A 27,621-nucleotide genomic window follows, 5' to 3' on the forward strand; every position below is an offset into this window, starting at 1 on the left:
ATAGATAGATAGATAGATAGATAGATAGATAGATTGCTAAATATAGAACTAAGTACAATTGATTTTTAAGCAAAGGTAACATCATAAAAGTAGTATTATCTTCTCTTGTTGTTTGTATTAAATTACAAATTAACAATTAACTTTAAAGCTTTCATTTTTATAAATAAAGAGTTTTAAAAATATTTGCAGAAATGATGACTGTTATATTCTAATTGGCTAGTATATTCTCTATGTTCCAAATAAGTAAAATAATATAAAAATATATTTTCAAGTGTTCGTACAACAAAAAAGAAAACCACACAAATCATTAAATACTTTGGGGTGTTTTTTTATCTCCCATAGATGATATTATAAATATAAAAGCTGAAATGCATTTACACTCCTAATCATAATCTCCCACAGTCATGTAATCGAAGTTGATTTTGTTGTATAGAAAGTAGCTAAGTTTCACACAGTACTAAAGAAAAAAGAATTGATATTAATTGTGAAGCAATGTGACTATACTTAATGCTGTTTTAAAATGCACAACAGTGTATATACTTTGTATAATTGTATACTTTTTTCTTAAATTAATTCAGCTTTTACATATACCTTTTTCAAAGATTCTTCTTTAAGAGCTTTGTGGTAACTTTTCAGATCTTATGTACAGTAATTTCTCAGTGACCACAAACATCCCAGGCAGGAAAATTATTCTTTTCCCTGTTCATGTGGCCATTTTAAGGAGGGCAAGACAAGGCAAAAAAATGCATTTTATAAACCATTGCACAAGTTTGTAAATGGTCAGTTGCCTCTGCTAAGGACCACTCATGTGCTACCAGTTGTGTATCTTTTAGTTATCTTTAACCATGCTAATTAATTGGCTAAGGCCTTTCTGTTGTTTTAAATGCTGTTTACTTTACATAGTAGTTTGCATCTATATAATACTTTCCTTCAGATTTCACAGCTCTAAAATGATTCTGCATCCTGATTTGGAACATAGCTCATTTAGTTGACCTGTGAACTAAGTAGGTTCATTTACTTTTTACCCTGAATAGTTATCTAGCTGAACACACAACTGTTCTTTATCGGCATAGATAGTGCAGTGGCTACTCTTCCATTCGGTTTCCTGTTTTTATTAGAACCTATAATGTTCTGTGAAAAAGATCCCTAAGTTTCTTCTTGTGCTATTTTGGCCATAGTTGTAATTCAATTCTTTTGTAATTCAGTAACATCTTCAGATATAATATCTAATCTGGTTTGACGCTGCATAGTCGTCTGATCTCGAACCTTCAATCTTCAGAATAGTTCTTTGAAATTCACTCTTGATATAGAATTAATTTTTCAAAATCAGGGATATTCATTTTGGCCTGTTTTCAAATAATAAGATCAACAATAGCAGTTGGGATCTACAATAGCTATTTGATCTGAGGAAGAGGCAATTTTGTTCTGGTCATAGAAAGGGTCACTCGCAGCTGCTGCAGCTGTGTTTTAACACTGTTGTTGCTGAAACTCTTCTTAAGATGCCATTTGGAGAATGCTTAACGACATAATGACAACTTTTGGTTGATCATCTGGCAATGTCTTAATGCCCTCTACATTAACCATAAGGGTCTGGTTTCCTGGAAAACAATATTATCTTATACAATGACAAGATGAATGACATTTACCTCTATTATAAACTACAGTACTACCCAAACTCCTTTTAAATTTTTCCCATGACCCCAATATTTTAGAATCATCTGAGGGTTTTGTTTTTAAACTTACAATAAATTCATTGTCAATCATACAAAACTCATCAACATTCACAATACCCTTTGAAAATTTTTATTTTAAGGATTTTCGTTATGTGTGTGTTTATGTGAGTGGGTGCACATGTGTATATGCATGTGGAGAACAGAGAACATCTGGTGCTTCCTTCTATCACTCTGCCTATTCTGAGCCAGGGTATTTCTCTGAACCTGGGGCTACTATGGGCTCTGTATACTGGAAGACTGCAAGCCCCATTGGTTCTCTTATACCCTACCACAAACGACCTGCATTTCAGGTGAAAGCAGGATATCTGGATTCTGAATAACAAGTACCAGTCCTTTTGAGTAAGTGTTCTTATAATCAGTATTAAATGGACCCAGTAACACACGCGTGCACACACGCACACACACACACACACACACAAACACACACACGAACACACGAACACACACACATGAACACACAGTTTTGTTTTCTTTAGACTAGACCACAATATAACCTTGAACACAAAATTTAAAGACTGGTTATATAGTGGATCTTCTCTCATTACAATAATATAAACTAAAATTGATACAGAGAAAGAAGCTGAGTATTTGGAAATATGTGGCTTTCCAATAGATCAAAGAAATATGAATACAATGGGGAAATGTTTTAAGCAACCTAAAATCAAAATAGTCTATGGGATATAACAATGATAGGATAAATGACTGGCAAAAAAAATAAAACTACAGATATAAAGGTTCTAAAAAGACAGTATACTAAGAAGTAATTGTTTTCCTCCATGTCTACATAACAATTGCACTACATGTTCTGTGTAAGAATTATGAAAGCACAGCCTCTTTGAAGACATAAAAAGGGTTGATTATAGAAGAATGTGTTAGAACTCTTAACTTCAGCATTCTAACCCTTGTGTTGTTCACTCACACATCTAAAACTTTATTGTGACTAAGTAATTTAAAAATTATCTAGCTGAACCCCATCAATGCATAGAATCATCTGAAATAATTAGCTGGTGTTAAAGTTTGAAATGAGTAATGGCATGGCAATAGATTACTCATGATTTATTTGACTGTATACTGCCCTAGTATGACAATAATATAATACCCTTTATTTTTACTGACAAGATATGACTATATATTGTCTGAGTATAGCAATTGTATAATACTTTTAACTTTTGGTGCCTGATACATAGAAAAAAAATTTACTTTAATAGAGTACCAGCTAGGCCAATTTGTGTTAAGACCACAAATAAATGCTTCACCTATACGCCTGATAGAGGTCATCATCACAGTAATTACTATTGAAAAAAATGCCAAATAATGTGCAAAAAAGACCAGACATCCTGCTAAAAATAATATATCTGGTTGATAATTTTAACCATGTTCAGCTTAAATAATATTGTTACCCCATGAAATGACATTAGAAGTATATAATAACTTTTTAGCATATGTCTTGCTGAAAATCTGACTTTAAAGTAAATCAGTGTTAAAAATCATATCATGAAGATAAAGAAATGGCATTCTTTTTTTAACATTTAAAAACATATTTTGATTAAATAGAATTGAATCACATTCTTGTTTCCCTTTTGTACCACTGCTCCTCCCAGAGACCTCCTTTCAATACCTACGATAACTTTTTTGTCATATTCCTTCAAATTTATAAAATGTTGTAACAATAAAAATAAGTATTATAAAAGTTGTTTGATATAAAACAACAATCAATTTAACAGTCTTATGTAGGTGCTCATCTACAGCAATAGTGAAAATACATTTTTCTCAATATAAATTTTAAATAACTCCAAACATATTAGCTGTATACTTAAAAATAATACATCACTGCTAGTATTTTCTTAAATAAACATGAATATATAAAGTCTTTTTGTTTGTTTTGTATTTAATAGAGTTTAAAATCTTGGCTCTTACTATGGTACAAGCCCAAAATAAGAACATTTTTTAGACATGGGGTTTCATTGTAATAAGGCTGTATTTCAATGACCCTCAACATCACCAAAGGATTTTACCTCCATCGTAGCTAAGCCGAGAGTTGATAGTTCTGCTGCACCAAGAAATGAATTGTAGGCTCGATTTTTAGATACAGACTTCCTGCTATGGTCAAATCTATTTGACTTGAGTGAGTGACTTCATTCTCAGCCCACAGAGAACAGGTTATATTCATTTAAGAAATGGTGTAAGTATTAAGATGGTCTATACATAAAGTCATTCGCCAACTGTTTCAATGAACAATGTTTCTGCTTGGAGGGTGGCACAGACATTAGGTGAGGGTAAGAATCTGTTTCATTGGCTGTGATAATTTGGAAAAGCATTCATCTCAGAGAAAGAGTAACTTATAAAGTTCTCTTCTTTAAACTTGATACAAGAGCTACAAATGTCAAGCAAAGCATTCAGTCTCACTTTGTTGTTCTCTTACAAGCCACCTCCCTAGAAATCGTCTATGTTTCTTTTGGGTATATAAATATTTTGAAATATATAAGCTGATCTGAAAACCATATTATAGTATGAAAACATGAAATAAACAATACTACTAATAGATAGGCTGAGATAGGAGAAGCAAGATTTCAAGACCCTTATGTTGTACACAGCCAGACACTGTCACAAACATACAAGCTGACAGTGCATACAGATTGTACAATATTTGACCTATTTCTCCAATTACCAAATTAGAGAGACCATTGGATGACAATCAACAAATTTCCAATTCCTCATATTATTGGATTTCAATCGATTAGGATATGTTGGTAATATTAAATTTCATATTAATATATTAAGAAAAAGTAATTGTCGCTTCCTATTGTTTTTGTTGTAAAAGGTGGAATTAGGTTTGTGTGGATTTCTTGAAAGATTATCTTCTTGCTTCTTCTAGGGTGTAGTTTTACTCCTTATGTTGATGTATTCCATCTATTATCCTTTGTAGGCCTGGATTTGTGGAAAGATATTGTGTAAATTTTGTTTTGTCATGGAATATCTTGTTTTCTCCATCTATGGTAATTGAGAATTTTGCTGGGCATAGTAGTCTGGGCTGGCATGTGTGTTCTCTTAGGGTCTGTATGACATCTGCCCAGGATCTTCTAGCTTTCATAGTCTCTAGTGAGAAATCTGGAGTAATTCTGATAGGCCTGCCTTTATATGTTACTTGCCTTTTTTCCCTTACTACTTTTAAAATTCTTTCTTTGTTTAGTGAATTTGATGTTTTTATTATTATGTGACGGGAGGAATTTCTTTTCTGATCCAGTCTATTTGGAGTTCTGTAGGCTTCTTGTATGTTCATGGGCATCTCTTTCTTTAGGTTAGGGAAGTTTTCTTCTATAATTTTGTTGAAGATATTTACTGGCCCATTACATTGGGAGTCTTCACTCTCTTCTATACCTATTATCCTTAGGTTTGGTCTTCTCGTTGAATCCTGGACTTCCTGGATGTTTTGGGTTAGGAGCTTTTTTGCTTTTTGCATTTTCTTTGACTGTTGTGTCAATGTTTTCTAAGGTGTCTTCTGCCCCTGAGATTCTTTCTTCTATCTCTTGTATTCTGTTGGTGATGCTTGTATCTATGGCTCCTGATTTCTTTCCTAGGTTTTGTATCTCCAGGGTTGTCTCTCTTACTGATTTCTTTATTGTTTCTATTTCCATTTTTAGATTCTGGATGGTTTTGTTCATTTCCTTCACCTGTTTGATTGTGTTTTCCTGTAGTTCTTTAAGGGATTTTTGTCTTTCTTCTTTAAGAGCTTCTAGCTCTATACCTGTGTTCTCCTGTATTTCTTTGAGGGTGCTATTTACGTCTTTCTTAAGGTCCTGTATAATCATCATGATAAGTGATTTTAGATCTGAATCTTGCTTTTCCGGTTTGATGGTGTGTCCAGGATTTGCTATGGTGGGAGAATTGGGTTCTGATGATGGCAAGTGGCCTTGGTTTGTGTTGTTTATTTTCTTACAATTGGCCCCCAACATTTGGTTAACTCTAGTGCTACGTTCCCTTGCTAAATCTGACTGGAGCCTGTCCTTCCTGTGATCCTGGTTGTGTCAGAACTCTTCAGAGTCAAGCTGTCTCTGTGATCCTGTGATTCTGTGATCCTGTGATCCTGGGCTTGTTAGATTACCTGGGAGTGGGGCTTTCTCTGTGTGTTGTGGGACTGGCTGCAGAGCTTGTGCCCAAGGTCTGCTCAGAACACTAACCCAGCCAGACAGGAAAGAACCCAAGTCACTGGGCTGGTGGAGTTCCTGTGTGGCTGATCCCGCTGGTCCCAGTTACTCCCAGTTGGGACAGATGTTGGTTCCTGCTCACCTCTGATCCTAGGTATGTCAGAATGCCTGGGAGTGGAGCTTCCTGTGGGTGTTGTGGGACTGACTGCAGAGCTTGCACCCAAGGTCTGCTCTGAACCCCAGCCCAGACCAAGAAATGGCATTCTTAACTACACATCAATTTTACTCTACAAATAGAAAACATTCAAAGACATTTTGTCACTGTATTGTTACTAAATTGACATTCAACTTCAATTGAATTTAGCTTAATGGCAATGTGTTTTGTGCCACTCTATTTTATGTTTGTATAATCTAGTAATACATCTTAATCAAAATAAAAATCTTAGAAAATCGCATCCATTTATCTCTACAGTGATTTGCTTTATAAATCTACACAGTAATGTGACAATTCACAATAATATATTCAAATTATGCTTGATACACATTTCAAAACATGTGCCCAGTGTGTGGAGTAAAGTATTATTTGAATAAACACCTTAAGTTTCAATATTTTAAGCTTGTCAACATAAAGGTAATTATTTTCAATTATTTTATGTAACTTTATTTCATGTCTGTGAAGAGAAAAATATTTGTATATAGACGCCTTGTTAAAAATAACATATACTAAGATTTTGTTAATTTTGGGGGAATGTTTCTTTTGGAGTGATTATCTGTTTAAACAGGATCTCTGTATAGCAAGCTGGCATGAAAAATGAAAGAACAGACAATGACCTTGAACTTCTGATCCTCCTGCATTTAGTTCCTAAGGATTGAGTTTATAGGGATATACCACAGTTTATAAAGTATTTGACATAGAACTTGGGGATTCCAGCATGATAAGTATGCCAATTACTGATACAATTATACAAAAAATAATTTTACTTGTTATGGAAACAAATTCTTCACTAACCTACCTTTGCTGCCTTAAAAATAAGTTATTTGAGTTTTATGTATCTTATAATCCGAGTTAATAATTTAATAAGTATCATGAGGATACGCAAAAACAGGAGAACTTTATAATATGAATCAACACATTTTTGGTGTCAATCATCTATCTGAATACTTCAAATTTGTAATATGTTTAGATATTCACATTCTATTAATATAGAACAATATCACTTGCTTTACAATTATCTATGCTAGCAAATGAGCTAGAAATAAAGTTTGTTAAATAACCACAGAAAAACGTGCTTCAATGCAAAGTGCTACATCATTATGTACAAAAATATATGATATCTATTTCATAAATGTTCATAGTTTGGAAAATCTTCTGGAATACTTCAGAAGTGTAAATAAATAATTTTATTCTATATTGTTATATACTAGGTATATAATTTCCTGGAATGTTACTATATCAAGAAGTAAAACTGAAGACATTTGAATTCACAAGGATTTTATGCATTAATAATGGGGAAATTTGCTCACCTTTTGGAGTTCATTGTACTTTTTGCATTTTAATGAGTATGATAATAATATAAATATAAATACATACATTGTCCAGCAACATAGCCTCTCAATATTACTAAGCACTCCATTCAGTACTACTAAACATGTTCTTTTTTAATAATTTTTAAAAGTCAATTATTTTACTTATTTACATTACAAATGATGCTCTCCCTTCCAGTTTCCCCTCCACCCCATGCCCCTTCCCCTTCACCTCTGAGAGGGTGTACCCATGCCCCTCTCCTGGGCATTTTCTTTCCCTGGGGCTTCAAGTCTCTACAGGATTAGGCTCATCCTCTCCCACTGAGGCAAGACAAGGCAGTCCTCTGCTATATATCTGCTGGGGCCTCAGACCAGCCAGTGCATGTTCTTTGGTTGGTGGCTTAGTCTCTGAGAGCTCCCAGGGATCTGGGTTAATTGATATTGTTGATCTTTCTATGGGTTTGCAATCCCCTTCAGCTCATTGAATCCTTCCCTCAACTCTTCCATAGGGATCTCTGATCTCAGTCCAATGGTTAGCTGTAAGTATCTGCATCTGCCTGAGTGAGATGCAAATAGGATCTCTCAGAGGACAGCCATGCTAGACTCCAGTCTGCAAGTACAACATAGTAGGGTTTGTTGCCTGCCCATGGGATGGACCCTAAGTCATTGCAATCATTGGAAGCCCTATTCTTTAGTCTCTGCTCCATTTTTTTGTCCCTGTGTTTTTGTTTTTGTTTTAGATAGGAACAATTCTGGGTCAAAATTTTGAAGGTCAGTTGGTGACCCTATCCCTCCACTGGGGGTCCTGCCTGTCTACTGGTGGTGGGCTCTTCCGGTTCCATCTCCCCACTATTTGGCATTTTGACTAATGTCATCCTTATTGAGATCTGGGAGCCTCTCCCATCCCAGGTCTCTGGGACTTTCTAGAGGTTCTCCCCAGTCACTACCCCCAGCAGCTGTATATTTCCACTCATTCTCCTGGCTCTCTGGACTTCTCTCCCATCTCCCTCCATACCTGATCCTGCTCCCTTTTTCCTTCTCCCCTTCCTCTCTCCCACCTAGTTCCCTCCATCCCTCTGCCTTCCATGATTATTTTGTTTCTCCTTCTCAATGGGATTAAAGCATCCTCACTTGGGCCTTTCTTCTTCTTAAACTTCTTAAAGTCTGTGGGTTGTTTCATGAGTAATCTGTACTTTTTATCTAATACCCATTTATCAGTGAGTAAATACCATTCATATCTTTTTGAATCTGAGTAACTTTACTAAGGACGATAATTTTTAGTTCAATCTATTTGCCTGCAAAGCTCATGATGTTGTCATTTTAATAGGGACACAGGAGGTCTACCCTAACCGGAAATAGCACTGCCAGACTCCCAAGAGGCCTACTCAAACCTAGGTCATACAACTCTACCTTCCTCCAACGAGGTCTTCAACAACTAGAGACACTACAGCAAGTTAACACCAGAGATAACCAGATTGCAAGAGGCAAGTGCAAGAACATAAACAACATAAGCCAATGTAACTTGGCACTATTAAAACCCATTTCTTCTACAACATCAAGCCCTGGATAGCCTAACACATGCAAAGAACAAGATTCTGATCTAAAATCCCACCTTACAATGCTGATAGAGGTTTTTAAGGAGAATATAAATAACTCCCTTAAAGAAATACAGGAAAACAAGTAGAAACCCTTAGAGAGGAAAGAAGATTTTTCTTTTTAAAAAATGAAGATTTTGTAGAGGGCAAGAAGGCCTTGTACACAGAGATAAACAATTGAGAAGCTAGGAAAGTTAAACACACAGATTACCTCTTCAATGGAATGAGGTATCTTGGCTGCACTTCATGGAATGCCAGGAATGGTATACTTTTATAACTTGGTCATCTTTTGCTATCTCATGAGACTTACCCTGCCTGCATTTCCAAGCATTTCTAAATCATAAATTCCATTCTTATGAGTGATGTCACTAGTGATTGACAACAGTCTGAGTGACTTCTGCATTATCTTAGGGCCATTAAAAGCCTGATACCCACAGGCATTTGGCTTATCTCAGTCATTATCTCTAGACCTAGGTCACACAATAATTGCTGACTGTTTCTAAGTCAACAGCAACCATCTTATAGATGAACCTATATTTACTTTGCAAAGGTATTCTATATGAACATGTCTTAAATTACTGTGTGTTTACAACTGAGATTAGTTACTGGAATATTTTCTTTCTCCAAAATTATGCTTTGCTTAAATGTGGCTAAAGTACAATGACATGGGCCAGACTCTAGAAGTCCTGGTCCAATGCCAGTTACAATAAAATCATCAGACTGAGCCGAGTTTCATTATCTCACCCTGATCATTTTCCCCTGCCTACTGTATAGTCTGCAAGGGAATCACCATATGTTTTATGTATTTAGGTGGTGTTTTGTTTACATGTGACTGTGTACCACACGTGTGCCTGATACACTCAGAGGCCAGAATAAGTGATGTATCCACTTGGAACCTGAACAGGTAATTACTGCCATGTAGGTAGTTTGATCCTCTGCAAGAGCAACAAGTGTTCTTAAGTGCTAAGCCAACTCTCCAACCCCAGAAGGAATCTTCCTCCTCACAGTATTTTAAGGCTGGATGACCCACCCTAAATATGGACCACACCTCTTGGTGGCAGTCCACAAAAAAGAAGAAAAGTGATTTTTGTCTGCATGCCTTCTTTCCAGCTTGGAAAACTTATCTATCCTGTTTCTGAGGCACTCCTCGGCATATACTGGAACCAAAGTTTTTGGGACTCCAGTGTAGATTGAGGATCAAAGATTCCCCTGGAATCTTCTAGGACTTTGTCATTGGACTGTAATAACCAAGGCATCCAGCCTGTGGACTAAACAACTACTGGCTTCTCTGCCTTTCTGTTGTTAGAGTTGATGTTGGACTATTCAGACTGTTACCTGTAAAACAGGCGAATAAATCCACTTTTCATATTTATATTCTTTCTATCAAGTCTGTTCCTTAGAGAACCATGACTAAGATAGTCCTTCAGCACATCTGCTCAGTACTACCTGGGTTTGCAGTTTTTTCCCCTTTATGTTTATCTTCACCTTCTAAAAAGTTGTTGGGCTTGGCGAACTATGTAGACATACCTTCAAAGTGTTCTTTGACCTAGTTTAGATTCTCCATCTATGGAACTAAATCTCCTTTCCTCAAATATCTTCTCATTCTGAATTCACATCTAAATCAAAAAGCAGTTTTTGAAATCTTTTCTTCAAAATGCCTTCTCTTTACCATGATATCACCAAAACCAAAATTCTATCTAAAAACAGAAAAAAATTTTTTTATCAGTATAACTCCATTAGATCTTTATTGAAACTCCTATTTAAAACTAATCAAAACCTATGTAGAACCAATGCAAAACCTCTGTGTAAAACTAATGGCAATCTTCTTTGTGACTCATTGAATTAATAATCTATGCCTTTGTTATTGAAATGTTATATTCGAAAATTGCACTGACTTTATATTATAAAGATAAAAGAAACTTGCAAACTTTCTTGGGATATCTTTTAACTCCTATTAAAACAACAAAAAATGGAAACTAAGAATGATTTGCAGTGTGGAATTCTGAATCTTGAAAATGTTGGATGAGAAGCTGTAATTGTGGATCACGGTGAATAGAATCATCAGAATAGCTAAGAGTAGAATCTACTCCAAAGAGGACAAGAGGCTGTGAACCCTGGAAATGACAAAATACTGATGATACAGCTACCAAGAATAGACAGGCAATACATGATCTCAGCCTAAGAAATTTACTAACCAGCAGCTACCCTTGTAAATCTCCTGGAAAGAATGAAGAGAATCTAGTGACACTTAGTTCTCTCTCATTTTGCTCTCAGACTGTGGAGACTCTGGACCCAATATAATTCGAATTTCCCCAGGAATGTCTTGTTGGTGGAAACAAAAACCTGAGGCCTTCTTACAAACAAGTGTGGGAGCTTGTCTCACAGAACAATTTCACACAGTTTTGATAGATTGTCAGAGTACCGTGCAGGAAACACTGGAGATGAAATGATAATGAAGGGTAGGATATACCTTGACCAGAAAATGTTTAGCTGTGTGCATCACTTACCCTTTATTTAACTGACACTTCATGTTAGGAATGTGCAGATAGACTTGGGAGATAGTCTCAACAAGCCTAACTCCAGTTGCGGTACTCCCCAAGGTAACACAACGGGAGCATAAGAAGACAAACCGGTATCCTCCAAAAGTAACAATCACAAGGTAATGGCCATCAGTGTCAATGCTATAGATAAAAATCCAGACAAAGAGTTCAATAGGGTGTTTATACATTGAAAATCACAAAGACAGCAGCTTTATAAATATATAAATAGAAGAATGAAGGTCAATAAACAATATGAAAATAGAATTTAGCAAAAAAGTAAACTAAAATAAAAAAGCAGAAGGAACACCAAAAATGAAAACTTCAATGACAAAATATAATCCTGAGCAGAAGAACTAACCAATAGAATCAATAATATGGAGAACAGGATATCACAGCTCCAGGATAAGGTAGGGGAATTCAGTCATCCAGCTAAAATCAGTGACAAAGTATGAATGGCATAGGAGATCTGTGAGGAAATTTTTAAAACACCAAACTATACAAATTATAAGCATAGTAAGAAGAAACTCACCGTGCAAATAGTAGACAGTGTTTTCAATAAAAATCATAGAAGAAAAATTTCAAATCTAAAGCTAAGGATGCCCAATTAGCTTGGAAGAGACCTACAGAGGGTTGAAGAGATGACTCTGTGGTTGACAGCAAGTATTGCTCTTGACAAATATCAAGTTTGAATCCTGATACCCACATATGAAGTCAGAACCACTTGCAATTCCAGCTTCTGAAGATCTTTGATCTAATGTCCACTTCTGTCATCCACATGAACTGCATACACAGGATAGACATCCATACACACATGAACATTTATATACACAAGATAAAAGTAACTAGATCTTATTGAAATAATTTTAATAAAACATATTGTTTGGTTTAATCAAAAATGTAGAAAATATAATCATTAGTTCATGCTCTCTGAAAGTTAATATTGAGTATAAAGGTAATTATAAAATATATAATAAAATTCTTGTGTCTAAGGACCACTTTTGATATCACTTCAAGAAATCAATGGACTAGAGAAATCAATGATGTCTTAGTTCTTTGCATAAATGAAAGAGATACAAATAGATTTAATTTATATATCTCTTGCTTTGAATGAGATTTTAGAAATCTTAAAAATGAAAATACATTGTTCTAATTCTGAGTTATACATTTAAGAATTCAATAAATACTTGAAGTAAGGAATCTCCAATATATTTTACATGACCTGTTTTTATCTTTGTTATTTAAAAAAAGAAATATCAGCTGATTTATATTATACTAGGAAATAGAATGTTATGCCAAAGTTTAATAAGAAAATCCAAAACAATTTTATTTTATTATTTAAAGTATTACATTCCCATTGCCATATTTGCTAAGTAAAATCGTGGCTGCCATGCTGTCTATATATTATACAGAATATGTCCTTCATTTCTAATTCATTAGAGTCACATTTTCTCACCTTTATTCAATAGGGAAAAGAAAAATTCAGTCCTCTTCAGTAATGATATTCGTTTGCTGATCCAAAAATAGTTTTCACATTTTTCTCATAAAGGACAAGAACAACTGAAAGTTATATAGTGACAACACTCCCCACAACATGTAGCTTCTTTCTACAAGTTAAACACCAATGGAATAAGGTTAAATTTTAAAGACAGGATTATTTGAAGAAGAAGAAAAAAAGAACTAACTATTAACCAAGGAGATACCCTACATAAACCACCATAACTATTCTAAGTGAGAAACAACATTTATATAACATTTTTGAAAAATAAAAACATAGAATACAAAAGGCTACTAATTATCAAATGATTGGATTTTTCATTTAATTGTTTACTTACGCAAGACTGTAGATTCACAGAAATGATGCATATATTCTATATACAAATTTTCCTAAAATTATACTGTAGACAGAATTTCAGCCTTAATACTGTGAAAATCTACAATATATCTATTGCCGACCTCATCAAGAACCCTTATTGTATGAATGGGTCTTGTATCACTATGAGCAAGTGATGAGGCGAAGGTCAATTTAGTATCAGCCCACTGTGGCTGGGAGACCTTTGAGGAGTAGAGCTCAGAAGTTGGTGGACTCACACAGAAGATGCAAAAAAGTGAAAGAATAAACTTAGGGATAGTAAACACCCAAGGCCTCACCCCTAGTGATCTCTGACCCCAGCTAGGCCTTTCCATTAAAGTCTTCATAGCTTGCCTCAATGTGTCCAATTGGGAGTTACCTGTTAAAATCATGAGCCTCTAGGAGATATTTCCAATTAAAATAATAACACTCGTGCTGCCTTTTACAGCTGCACATTCCTTTCCTTCCTAAGAATCTGGAAATTAGTAGCCTTTTAAAATTCTATATATTATAAAGTTTTATCTCTCAAGAGCATTATATAAATGTGTGTTTCTCACTGTAACAGCTCTGGAAGTTTATTTAGAGTATGTCCTTGATTAAAGGTAAAGTAGTTTTTGCTCTATTCTGTTCTATGTATGTAGAAGTTTACTTAACAATTTGCTTGTAAAAAACAATCTGGTATAAGCAGTTTTGGGATAGGGCTAGTAACAGTAATATAAACATCTGTATACATGATTTGTATGACCATCATCCTTTCTCTAGTAGTATTGTCAGACTTGCAGTTACTAGATCATAGGGTAGTAGTATTATTAGTTTATATGTATATATATATATATATATATATATGCTTATATATAATATATATACAATATTCAATATATAATATTTTATAATATATATTCCTATATATAGGAGTATATATTATATATATTCAATATGTATAATATTATTGAATTTAACTTATCAATTTAGTCACAGTTGTTAAGAGAGTTTAAGTAAATAACAAATCAATAGTTATTATCTCAAAAGATTATCAAATCTCCAACACTGTTGTTGTAAACTCTCCTAATATCATCACGCAATCTGTAATTAAGAAGTTCCCAGTGCTGCTGGTATAATCACGCCTCTTCAGCTGCCTGCTATAGACAATAAAGTCCAGAGTATATACAATTATATATAATTTGTAATAATGAAAATGATTAGCTTTGTAACTAGCTTATGTATTTACTATACTGTGTTATTATGTATGCATATATACATACACACATGCATACACACATATAGGTTTTTCAGTAGTTTTTGTTGTTATAGTTGTTGTTGTTGTTTCTTCCTGGCTAAAAACTCCATTTTGCACCTAGTCCAAGCAATCAGCTCTCATGCAAGAGATCAGATACTGTTTTTAAATTTAAGGCAACAAGTAACCTTAGAGGACATCATCTCTTTGTTCCTACAGGTTTTCTTTCAAATTCGACCATACTATGAATTGCTGGTGTTTTAAATGCCCAATGTTTTTATATTTTAGACAAATAAAGATAATTAAAATAGTAACTATTTGTCAACTCCTTTAACTTATGAATAATTATTTCATAATAAATGTGTTAATTCATTACATTCTAAAAATATATGATCTGTAACTATATCTCAATTAAGTGGAAAGAAAAACAAATGTCCGAACCACAGTTCCTCCTCTCTCTACTTCTCACAGCTGGCCCCTACCACACCTTCTACCTGAGAAAAGCACAGGAGTCCAAGAGAGGACAGCATAACATGACAAAAAATACTCCAATAAGCTATGGCAAGAGCCTTTTTATTGAAGCTGACCAAGGCAAAATTCTCAAGAGCAGGCAAACGAGTCAGAGAAATAACTCATTCCAACTATTAGAAGTCCCACAAACCCACGAAGCTAACAGCCACAACATACATGCAGAGGACCTGCTACAGACAGATGCAGGCCTTGTTCTAACCACTTCAGTGGTTTTTTATGAATAAACTTATATCCTTTAAGAGCAAGTCTAAATTTGACAAAATATGGTGACTTGACATTAAAATAATTTCATTGTGTGGAGAGAAATGGAATAAGGATTCTATTAATATTCATACACAAATGATGATTCTATTCAACATATTATCATGATATATTTAGAAGTAAATATAATAGAAGTTTGAAATTTTCCCATATCAAGATGTCAAAAAATATTTAAGGAAAAATTAAAGAAGGCATAGAAATGACCTGGTACCCTGATAATTGAAATAAGTTGAAATAAGAATGTGAATTCTCCTATAATTATTCTGAATAACAAATGCCATCAGAATGAAATCCTATCAAGAAATTTGGTAGATATTGTCAAACTGATATTAAAATACTGATGAATAATACTGCTGGAAGATTTAAGTATCACGGTGGATCACACCAACATTCTGAGCAATCAAGAGATCGATTGATAATTGATAATTGCTAGAAACACAATAACATGTTTTACATAGTGGGTATCAGAAGAGCCATGACTTCATAGAACAATCCAGTCTTGGAAAAATACAATAAAACATGAAAAGGAAATTATAAAATAATAATGCAGAAGGGTATTACATTCAAACACATGTCCCTAGTGATCTATCTACCTTCTCAAGTCAGGGCTACCTGATAATAGTGTATTTATTAAGAACTCATCAGTCGATGAATTCATCAATGACTGTGCCTTTGTTATTCAGCTACTTTTAAATAACATCTTTAGTGGGATGTGAAGCCTCATCATATGACCCATTTAGGGAAACTTTTTTACCAAAATTGATTCAACTGTAGAAAACATTTTGTTCTGTTTTGTTTTGTTTTCTTAGTCAGCCCAAGTTGCTATAAGAAAAATGAAAAAGACAGGTGTCTTAGAGAAGAATAAACGAATAAACAAGGTCACAACTCTGAGCTAAGAATACTAAGATCAAAAATCTAAGAGATCTATTAGAGCTGTGGTTTCTTTACAAATGGCCCAACCTCACTGTGTTCTCACTACTAAAAAATGGAGATAAAACCATAATCAGAATATAGGTACAAAAATATATTTTCAATAAAAATAAAAAAGCAAAAGCATTTGTAAAACCAAATATGGTGACATAGACCTTTTCGAGGACATCCTGGCCTACAGGGTGAGTTCCAGGACAGCCAGAGCTACACAGAGAAACCCTGTCTTGAAAAAAAAAGAAAAGAAAAGAGGTCATTTATTTGGAGATTTCAATGTGAAAACTCTACAAATTACAAATTTCTAGATTTCCTTCAAACCATCAAGCCCACAAGATGAGTTTTAAAATAAACCAAGGACTTCAAAAATGTGAATCAACATGATTTAGACACTCTTTTCAATTTCACCCCAAACTGTCTTGTTCTTTAGTTTAACTCATTTGACCATAACGTCAGTATGAGGACACAGCTAAGACACATTTAATGTGAACTGAAGCCATCTGCTTTTTATTCCTACCCTTATTAAAATTTCATATTAATGGTCTGTCAATTTAAAATGGGTGCTCAAAATGTCACATTATAGTCTTGGATTGTGGATACATTCCTACTGCAGGACATCTTATTACTTATTTATATTTTGTTCCTGACCTTCCAAAGTAACAAAGCACCTACAAGTCAGATATGGGAGCTTGGAAAGCAGCATGGATGTGGAAGGCACAGGTATTTCAGATGTCATGGAACTCAGAGATTTAATATGATAGACAGGTTCAGATTTGCCATAGAGAATCAGTGTGTAATGGTTTCTACCATGTATTCCCCTTAAGCCTCTCTGGGAACCACATTTTTTTTCAGTCTACCCACATGATTTCTACATCGCCATGCTTAAATGATTTCATTTCACTTTTGGCTACAGTTGCTGGTTACAGGAATTGGTATATTTCCAATGATTATTAGGTGTTGATAAATTCTAAATTATAAAGGTGTTAACAGCTGTGCTTTCTATCATTTAGAAATAAAGTCAATGGCAGTGAAAACAAGAGATGAAACCCATTAACTAAAGCAGAGATTCTGGAGTACCCTTTCAATATTCCAGTCTATGAGTTCCTGTGTCTGTGTTGTGTTTGTTTATTCCACAACATTTTCCAATGTGCTTCACAGAGACTTTCTTTTGGCTTTGTACAATTTAAGTTTGGTATACGCTCTAGCAACAAACTACCTAATAAATTGTGTGTCATACAGGGCTTTGATCAAAGTTGAGAGTTATTTTTAAAAATGTGTATTTTCCCAACCCAGGAACTAATACTCATAAACATTTCCTGAAATCAAATGAACTGTATCACGCTATGTTTTCTGGAAATATTTTATACATTTTGGATGTGTGCATTATGACAATGGAATGGGCTCAGTAGAAGTTTCAGCTAATGAAAGAAGACATTGTATTTGCAACTGTTTGCACCACTGAAGGGTTCTCTCACTGAAAATGACATTCTGTCACATTTACTTCAAATTACAACTGCACAGACAAGATGAGTGATGACAATATGTGAAACTAAATTTAAAAATGCCGAATGCTAAAGCAGAGGGATGGGCAGTCTGTTGTGCATAATATTATGCATGTTGAGTTTTTTTTTTCAATATAAAAATTTAACAGAAGTCTCCGATCACAATATCAAACATATTCTGGGCAGAGAAAACTTTGCTGGGCATCCCTTTATACTGTGAAGTGGTGGTTAACAGAGGTTAGTGAGTATACACTGTTGATAATAGGACTATTTAATAAGCTTGAGTACAGTTCTTTGCTGATTTGTTTCTGTTTGAGGGAGATTGAAATTTTACTCCTAGTTCTAAATTTTATCTAGGTTTCTTGTAATTTCACCATTTGTTCATTTTACCATGTAATACTTTCCATGATATATTTTCATTATTTTCTCTTTTTGACTCCTGTTTATAAGCAAAGGAAATGGAAACACTTATGAAAAGATACATATTTGCCTTTTTATTTTGATATATTTTTATGTATATACTTGTATATATTTGTCTCTCTCTAGTTTTTTCATCATAAAGTTTAAAAGAAATTGGAAAAATGATCAAGTGATATTCACAAGAAAAAATGATAAATTTATTATTCATATGATTCTTTCTTCCAAATTTTATTTTATCTCCAAAAGAGATAAAGTAAATTTCTCCAGAAGAGATCCCCAAATTTCAATGCTAGCTTGCAAACTAGCCAATTACACTCTGCCAATACAAACTAGCCAATAAAATCACAGGGATCACCAGTTTGTCACTTAAACTTCATAGTAGAACATTAATGTTTTTTGCTTACTTCTGCATTCTTGAGTGTTCTCATGTTCCCTGTTCTTAGTAATCAGGCCTTGATGTTCTTTGCCATCAGAAGTACAAGCTTTTAAATATAGCTACAATATATTTCTTTTTAGGAGAGTATCCAACCCAGTGGCTAGCCTTTATTAGAGAGAAGAATTGTTCCATCAAATTCTGAAAAGTTAATGAAGGAGCTCAGTGAGCCAGTTGGAAAAGCACTAGCTTATAATGGGCTCCATAGCTTGGGCATCACTGAATCTTTCCTTTGTGTAACCAAAACTCCCATCCAAAACTAAGACACAAACAGTGGGCAGAATCCATGAAAAGGGCAATTCTACTGCAATACATTTCCTAAAACAAAGATCATTACTCCTGTGTAAGAGTAGTAAGAGTATTTGGTTTTAGATGTAGAAAACACTGCAATGGAGCAGAAATGTGACACGAACCATTCCTCAGAGGACAGAAAACCATGGCTCCCCTTAAAATCTAAACAGGTGGAAGTGAGTGGGGGTGAGCACACAAATACAATTCCAGAACACTTCAAATGCTGAGTTACAACAGATGGCAGTCTTGGCTGTGCCACCTCTGAGTTTACTTGCCTACATCTGTGCTGTTATTGCTAACACTTAGAGATAGAAATGAACTCAGAGTCTTTTCTTCCAGGCTGTTTCCAAGCTTGAGAAGAAAAAGAGAAAAGATATATCACTACAGGGCAACCAGAAGACCCAATGTCTGTATAGTTCCACAAGGAATTATGCTGGACTCCCTTTCCTCTGTCATGCCCAATCAAACTGTAATGTTCTTTAATTGTGTTTCAATCATTTACTCCTTTCCCATCACCCATTACTCCTTTTCTCATCTATTTTCTCCTATGTGCACCTCTATCACAAACTACTAGCTGGTATATAGTGCATCCAGTTGGTGTTTCCCTTATTCAGCTACTTAGGCAATCATTTAAAGAGAATTCTGATCATGTTGCTTTCATTTTTTTACTTTAGGATTCTTTTTTTAAAAAAAAGATATATTTGTTTATTTCGTGTATATGAGTACACACCGTAGCTGTTGGGAATTGATTTTTAGGACCTCTGCTTGCTCTGGTTGGTTCCTGCCCAAAGATTAATTTATTGTTATAAATAAGTACACCGTAGATGTCTTCAGAAGTACCACAAGAAGGTGTCAGATCTCATTACGGGTGGTTGTGAGCCACCATGTGGTTGTTGGGATTTGAACTCAGGACTTTTGGAAGAGCAATTGGTGCTGTTACCTACTGAGCCATCTTACCAGCCTTACTCTAGAATTCTTTGTCATGGGGTCAGCTAGACAGCTGAATGACATGTATCACAACTGCTCAATGAACATGGTCACTAAATGTTATTTTCATAAGTTAGGAAAGAACAATGCTTAAATCAAAAATCCAAACAGAAGTGACCACCTGCTTTGAAATGGAAGAATCTTTCAGAAAGAATGCAGAGTTTGATTACACAGATGGGTCTTCATCACCATAGTAGAGTTCCTACACAACAAGGTATCACAAATGCAGTGACTCAAAATGAAATTCACTTGTTTTCTTGCTGTCCAGTATGTCAAGTATCTGAATATTTAGTATCTCAGCTCACTACCTCAAATCAATGCTAACATCGAGTTTTCTGCTTGGATCCAAGCTGTGGGAACTTGCTATTCTCTTCTGAGATCGTGTGCTTGTAGGATTTGGTGTCCTGCAGTATTAGGGCTAAGGTCAAAGTGTCTATGCTGCCTGGTGTGTATGAGTTGAATAAGGCTGTTGCACTCACAGTTTCCCAATGTGCTTACATGCACCACGCCTCCATGCTCAAAGCCAGCAGTACAAATCCTACCTCAGATTGATTTTCTCTCATACTGAAATCTCTCTTGATCAAGAGCTTTACTTCTTTTAAGGGTTTGTTTTATTTGATTTTGTTTGGTTTAGAAAGGAACTATACACTACAGACAACACTCATCTTTACAAATTGTTCTGCCATATAATATGAGATCATCCTAGAAGTCACTATCCCATCATACCCACAAGACCCCTTTTGAGATCAACCTTAGAGTTTGGCATAGCATACTTGTATTATGTTATCTTTTTCAGTTTTCAACAATCTTTAGATTGGCAGGTATTCAGCTTTTCTTTTATTTTTTTATAATTTATTTTTTTTATTCACATTACATCCCAATAGCAGCCCCCATCTTCCATCCTCTCCTCCCTGTCCTGCCCTTAGAAGTCCCTCCCCTCATTTTCCCCTCTGTTTCTCTTCAAAGAGAGGGAAACGCCCTTTGAATACTAACTCACCCTGAGACATCTAGTCCCAGCAGAACTAAGCACATACTTTCCCACTGAAGCAGAACCAGGCAGTCCAGGTAGAAGAGAGTGTCCAGTGGAGGCTAACAGAGTCAGAAACAGCCCGTGTTCCAGTTGTTCATGGACTCACATGAAAGCTAAGTTGCACATCTGCCACAAATGGGGATTGAGGAGGCTAGGTTCAGCCCTTGCATCATCTTTGGTTGGTGGTTCAGTCTCTGTGAGCCCCCATGGTGCCAGATTAGTTGACTCTGTAGGTCTTCTTTTGGTGTCCTTGACCCCTCCAGCTCAATCAATCCAATCCTCCACTTCTCCACAGGACTCTCAGAGCTTTTGGTGATGTTTGGCTGTGGATCTCTGCATCTGTTACCATCCTCTGCTGGATGAAGCCTCTCAGAAGACAGCTATATTTGACTCCTGTCTGAAAACATAGAAGAGCATCATTAATAATGTCTGGGGTTGACTCTCTCCCATGGGATGGGTCTCCTGTTGGGTGAGTCATTGGTTGGCTGTTCTCCCAGTCTCTGCTCCATTTTATCCCTGTGCATCTTGTAGGCTGGACAAATTTTACACTGAAGGTTTTGTGGGTGTATTGATGTCCATTTCTTTCCACTGGAAGTCCTACTTTTCAATTCCAGTAATTCTGGTGAGCTGATGTATTACTTCCTATGATTTTACTTAATTATTAAAGTAATAAAGTTCTTTAGGAGCATATCTTCCTTCTCCTGGCTTTATCATGTATTGAAGAGTGAGTTAATGACTTCCATTGAAGCTTAAATGTAGACATTAACTGTTGAATGATATAATTGTCCATATTTAGAGTGGATGATATTGCCCTCAATATTAAGAAACAGAGAATTTCAAAACATGAATATAAATTTACCTATGTGCCTTTAATCATTTTCCTTAACTTGTCCCACAGGACAACAGCTACAGAATGGAAGGAATTTTGATAAATTCATAATAATGATGGTAAATGTGAGTGTGGGTATTGAAAGTTGTAAGAAAGACTCCTGTGCCCTTGAACATGAAAAGAATATTAATATAAATAATAGTAATATAATGCTTTATTATGAGAGTTAAACCGAGTAACTAGAACCAAAACCTATATGAATAATGAAAGTGGATCACCTAATAATACTTGTTGTTAAAGTGTTTTATACAGACATAGTATACTAACATAGACTTGTGGTATATTCAAGTTGTTGTCTATATGAAAGAAAATGAATTATAGCAAACACTTGCCTCAGCCCACATATTTTGACTCTTCAAATTTGTGTATACTTTTCATATACTATGTATCATATAGAATGGTTACAGAAAAATAACCCTGAACATCTAAATGTTGTACTCTGGCAGATAATCCCAAATTTTAGGAATTATATGATAATAATGTCTAAATTTTATATCTACTGTAATTTGTCTATTATTACACAGAAAAATAATTATATCTATATATTCTTGATATGTAAAAGTTCATATATATAATGAAAACAATTTCTTTTTTTCTTTTTTTAATTACATATTTTCCTTATTTACATGTCATATGATATCTCTTTTCCCAGTTTCCCCTCCAAAAAATAAAAATAAAATAAAATAAAAACAAAAAACAAGAAAAAAAAAACCTGTTCCCTACCCCACCTCCCCTGCTCATCAACCCACCCTCTCCTGCATCCTGGCCCTGGCATTCCCCTACACTGAGGCATAGAACCTTCACAAGGCCAAGGGCCTCTCCTGCCCTTTGATGCCAACTATACCATCCTCTGCTATATATACACTGCTGGAGCCATGAGTCACACCACATGTACTCTTTGGTTGGTGGTTTAGTCCCTGTGCTCCACCTGGGAATCCTTCCCATATTCAGTCATCAAATCCAGACACTATTGTGGATGCCAGCAAGTGCTGGCTGACAGGAGCCTGATATAGCTATCTCCTGAGAGGCTCTGACAGTACCAGACTAATACAGAAGTAGAGATTCACAGCCATCCATTGGACTGAGCACAGGGTCCCCAATGAAAGAGCTAGAGAAAGGACCCAAGGAGCTGAAGGGTTTTCAGCCCCTTAGGACGAACAATATGAACTAACTCGAAAACTATTTCTTTAGACAAATCTTGTGTGCAGTCTCAAAAACTAGCATGCAGTTGTAAAGATTGACACATGGTTTCCAGTGGGAGAAGGTGAGAAACCACAGGGTCAAATAATGTGTGTGTTGTGGGAATCATTTATGAAGTATGTGGGGGACCATTAATGAAGTGTTGGGAAGGGAATCATTTATGAAGAACTCCTTTGATTGCAGTTTATAGTAAAAAGTAGTCTCTAACTGGAGAATAAGTTTTCATTTTTCTTTCTTTTTTTTTTTTGCATTTACATATGAACAACTCTAGACTTTTCTTTCTTTTACTCATTTCCATGTGACTAATGGAAAGAATGTTTTTTGACTACAAAATATAGACTAAAATGACTTTGGCACCCTTTTCATTTGTCCTTCTGGGAGTTAACGTAATTATTCCTTAGGAAGATACAATTTGATAAGCTTCAAGCTACTGTGATGTTCTTCCCTTTTATGTTCATTCTTTATCTGTTGCTATGTCCAAGCCAGAAGAATGTTTGTGTATTTTTTTTCTTTCCTTTTTATAGTTGTGAAGGTGACTGCCTGCCTTTGGCAAACTTTATCCTTATTAATCTTTTTAGCATATTTAATAACCATCACCCCTCACCTTTGGCTTCTATAGCTCAGATAATTTATTTTAAGAGTCTTGTTGTCATGTAAAGAAAATAATGCTCTCAAGCTCAAATTATACTTGCAAAACAATGGGCTGTGCATATAGATAGAGTAAACCTAGTAAGTATTTATTTCAAAGAATATGGGCATGCAATATTAATTTACTCACTTTTATTTCTACTTTGTACATATAAGATATACTTTGGTAATAAATCTGTGTTCCTGAGTTCTTTCCTAAAAAAAAAATTACCATCTTTCATTTGTTCCTATTTTATAAATCTAATCATGATCAGTCACTAATGGCTAATGGATAAAAGTTGATTTTCATATCCTAATAAAAACATTTTGGAATTAATTCTTCCCTGTATCAAATCACACCAAAAAATGACAATCAGAAGTGGCAATTTTATGAACTGAAAGAGATCTGTCTGATTATTTTTCTCCTAAGGGCTTTAGATTGGATTAAAATATCTAATATTCAATCAAAGTTTGTTGTTTGAGACAGGGAAATTCATACACCTTGAGAGGTTTGAAGACAAACTGCAGACATTGCAAGCAGAAGGTAATGCTAATTGTGGATGGTCTTCATTTAATGTTTACCCGAAACTCTAAATCCTTAAGGTAATATGCTATATTCACAAAATATTACATCACTTTAGAAGATCATCCCCCAAAGAGGAAATTCATATCTGAGACAACATTGCCACCTTGTGGCAAAATTTTGGCATTATTTTAATTTTTTTTTTTGCTGATGTGTATTAGAAATTATTTGAAAATAATAATTGACATTTAAATTTTATAATTATTAATTTAAGATAATATGAATTTTACTTCCAAATTGAAGCAATGTTCATTAGTGTTTTGAAGAAGTTACTCAATTTAATACATTGTCTAAACCTTTATATAAGTTTTTGAATACCTGATTCTGAGTTTTGCCAACTACTATTTGATAATCTTTTAATCAAATAGACAAACAAAAGCAAGTTAGAGATATACACAGCAAATAAGCTGAGTGGCAGATGGACACTTTAAGCAATTCTCAAATGATGAACAAATCATCACAGAGAAGAAAAACATTTTTTTATTTTCCCAGAATTTGTTAATAAGACTATGATGAAGATTTAGCAAAAACTGGGAGAGGAATACAAATCTTTCTATGACCTAAGATATATGGTGTTTGCTTTACACTTTTAATCTATTATTTTGGAAACTAAAGATTCTTTCTTTGCAGAAACTACTTACTACTAAAAAAATGAAAAGAATAGAAACAATAGGGGCTGTAGTTATGTAGTTAAAATTAATGGCTACTTTAAAAACATTTTAAAGTTTTGTATGTTTTAAAATTTTTTTTTCTCAGAAGTTTTGTTTTGAAGGTATCACTTGGGACTGGGCTCCACAGCTCTCCACTTTGACTGGTTGTAGTTTTCTATAATGATCTCTGCTACAAAGAGAAGCTTCTTTGATGAGGGGTGAGAATACACTTATCTGTGGGCATAAGTAAAAATATTAAGAATACAGTGAGGGAATGTACTGCCTTAATAGAATGGTGGTTATAGGTTCTCCTCCAAGATCCATGATTTCACTACCCTGGGAAGTTGGCTATTTCCAGTACCAGGAATTGTTTCCCTTTTGTTACACTGAAACTTATCCACAGAGACCTTAGAACACTCCGCTCTAAAAGAGACATATCCATCAAAGTCCTCCCCTCGGTGCTCAGGAAATCCTGTCCAACAGGAGGCTGAAAGAATTTAAGAGACAGAAAGAATAGAGGATACCAAGGAATCAAGTCCCTATTACCATGATAGAGCTGAAACACTCAGGTAGTTCACAGAGATTGTGGCAGCATGCACACAGAGCCAACACAAATCTATACCGGATAGGGTGTCAAATATGGACATATATACCCCTACCCCTGACCCAGAAGCTTTCTCCAATTGATAGCTACTTGTGAGTGAAAAATTAGTTTTCTCCAAAGAAATGTCACTGGAAAACAATCCACTCATAAGCCTAGGCCCCCATGCCCAACAGTGGCCAATTCAAAATTAACTCGGTGGCATCCTTGTGGTTCTATATCTTATAGAGAAAGCACCCAAGGAGCTGAAGGCTTTACAACCCCTTAGGACGAACAACAATATGAACTAACTAGTACCCTCAGAGCTCCCAGGGACTAAACCACCAACCAAAGAGTACACATGGTGGGACTCATGGCTCCAGCAGCATGTGTATAGCAGAGGATGGCCTAGTTGGTCATCAAGGGGAGGAGACGCTCTTGACCCTATGAAGGTTCTATGCCCCAGTGTAGGGAAATGTCAGGGCCAGGAAACAGGAGAGGGTGGATAAGTGAACAGGGGGAGAGGGGAGGGAACAGGGTTCATTTGCTTTTGTTTTTGTTTTTGTTTTTTTATTTTATTTTATTTTTTTCCTTTTTTTTTTCTGGAGGGGAAACTGGGAAAGGAGATATCATATGACATATAAATAAAGAAAATATCTAATAAAATAAATAAATATATATAAAATTTTTAAAAATGTTAAGTCAAGGAGAATGTTTCATTTTGTTTTGTTTTGTTTGTTCCTTACATACAGTTCCTTTGAAGGGTAGAAGAAAAATTTTAAATATATAGTATATAAGCCTTTACTTAAAGGGCATGGAAATTTTTCCCTGAACCGAGCCAAAAATGTAGACCTAGACCGGCTAGTTCTAGGAACCGGTTGACCACAAAGGCAGGATGTAAATCATCTAGGTGGTTCCAGGGAAGGGTCAACCACAAAGTGAATGACAATGATGATGATAAAACCACATTTTGAGAATAATGAGTATGCAGGATGCCTTCCTCATGACCCTGACTAAGTCATGGTTGGCTCCCTCTGAAATTTTCCACTGTTTTTGTTATGTTTCCTTGGTTACCCAGTCACTCCCCCTGGTTTGTGGTTTACTCCTTTAAATACCCTACAGTTCTTGAGCTTGGGGTCGAACTCTTCTGCCCCTGTGTGGGTTACGAGCTCAGCCCCAGTGCACTGGCTTCCCCCAATAAACCTCATGCTGTTTGCATCAAGATCGGTCTCCTATGAGTCTTTGAGCGGCTGTGTTCTCCTGTGACTTGAGAGAGGGTCTCCCCTCACAGGGGTCTTTCACCTTCGCATATTATAGTTTCACATTTTGGGTGTTTATGGGACCTCTGAGGTTGTGAGGGTGCAAATGTATTTTTTCCTGCATCCAATATACATTTGCTGTTCTCTCTCTCTCTCTCTCTCTCTCTCTCTCTCTCTCTCAGTTTAATGTTTGCCATATTCTTATTTGTTTATTGGTTTTATTTAACTTATTGTATATCTTTTATTAGTATTCATTACATTCCTGTTTATTTTCTAAAGAGAAAAGGTATGGATCTAGATGGAAGAAGAAATGAGAAAGAGGGGGTGAGAAAACTATAGAAGATGTTTGAAACATACTGAGAGATTAAGAACATTGATGAAAAATTAAAATGTTTAATTCAATGAATCTTCTTAACTGTACAACATACATTGGTCAGTGAAATTAAAGTACTATGCTTTCAAGAAGCTTCAAAATTTAAGAAAAATTTTTGAAGAAATAGATTTTTTTTATTTTTTTACTTTTGCTGATCAATTTATGGCATGACTAATGTGAGATATTAAAGAAAAAAATTACATATAAAGAGACAAAGAAAAAGAACAAGAAATGTATATAGAAGCAGATACGAACACATTCAAATACTCAGAAATCCCATAAAAACTCTAAATATGAAGCCATAGTATAAATGCAAAGGACCTGTAAGCAAGGAACACTTCCTCTTAGTTAACATTAGACAAAGAACCATCAAGGATGCCACTGAGTTCTTCATTTTGAGTTGACCATGAAAATAAAATCTATTTACAATCAAGAAAAAAAAGTACATATATATATATATA

At 35.0% G+C, this 27,621-nt stretch overlaps 1 pseudogene; it reads right to left on the reverse strand.

Annotated features, from left to right (window-relative positions):
• Positions 1-716: 716 nt before the first annotated feature.
• The window catches only part of LOC116093282, a 41,877-nt pseudogene continuing 14,972 nt past the window's right edge, over positions 717-27,621 (reverse strand).

The sequence above is a fragment of the Mastomys coucha genome, unplaced genomic scaffold (genome assembly GCF_008632895.1).
Source record: "Mastomys coucha isolate ucsf_1 unplaced genomic scaffold, UCSF_Mcou_1 pScaffold16, whole genome shotgun sequence".
Taxonomy (NCBI): domain Eukaryota; kingdom Metazoa; phylum Chordata; class Mammalia; order Rodentia; family Muridae; genus Mastomys; species Mastomys coucha.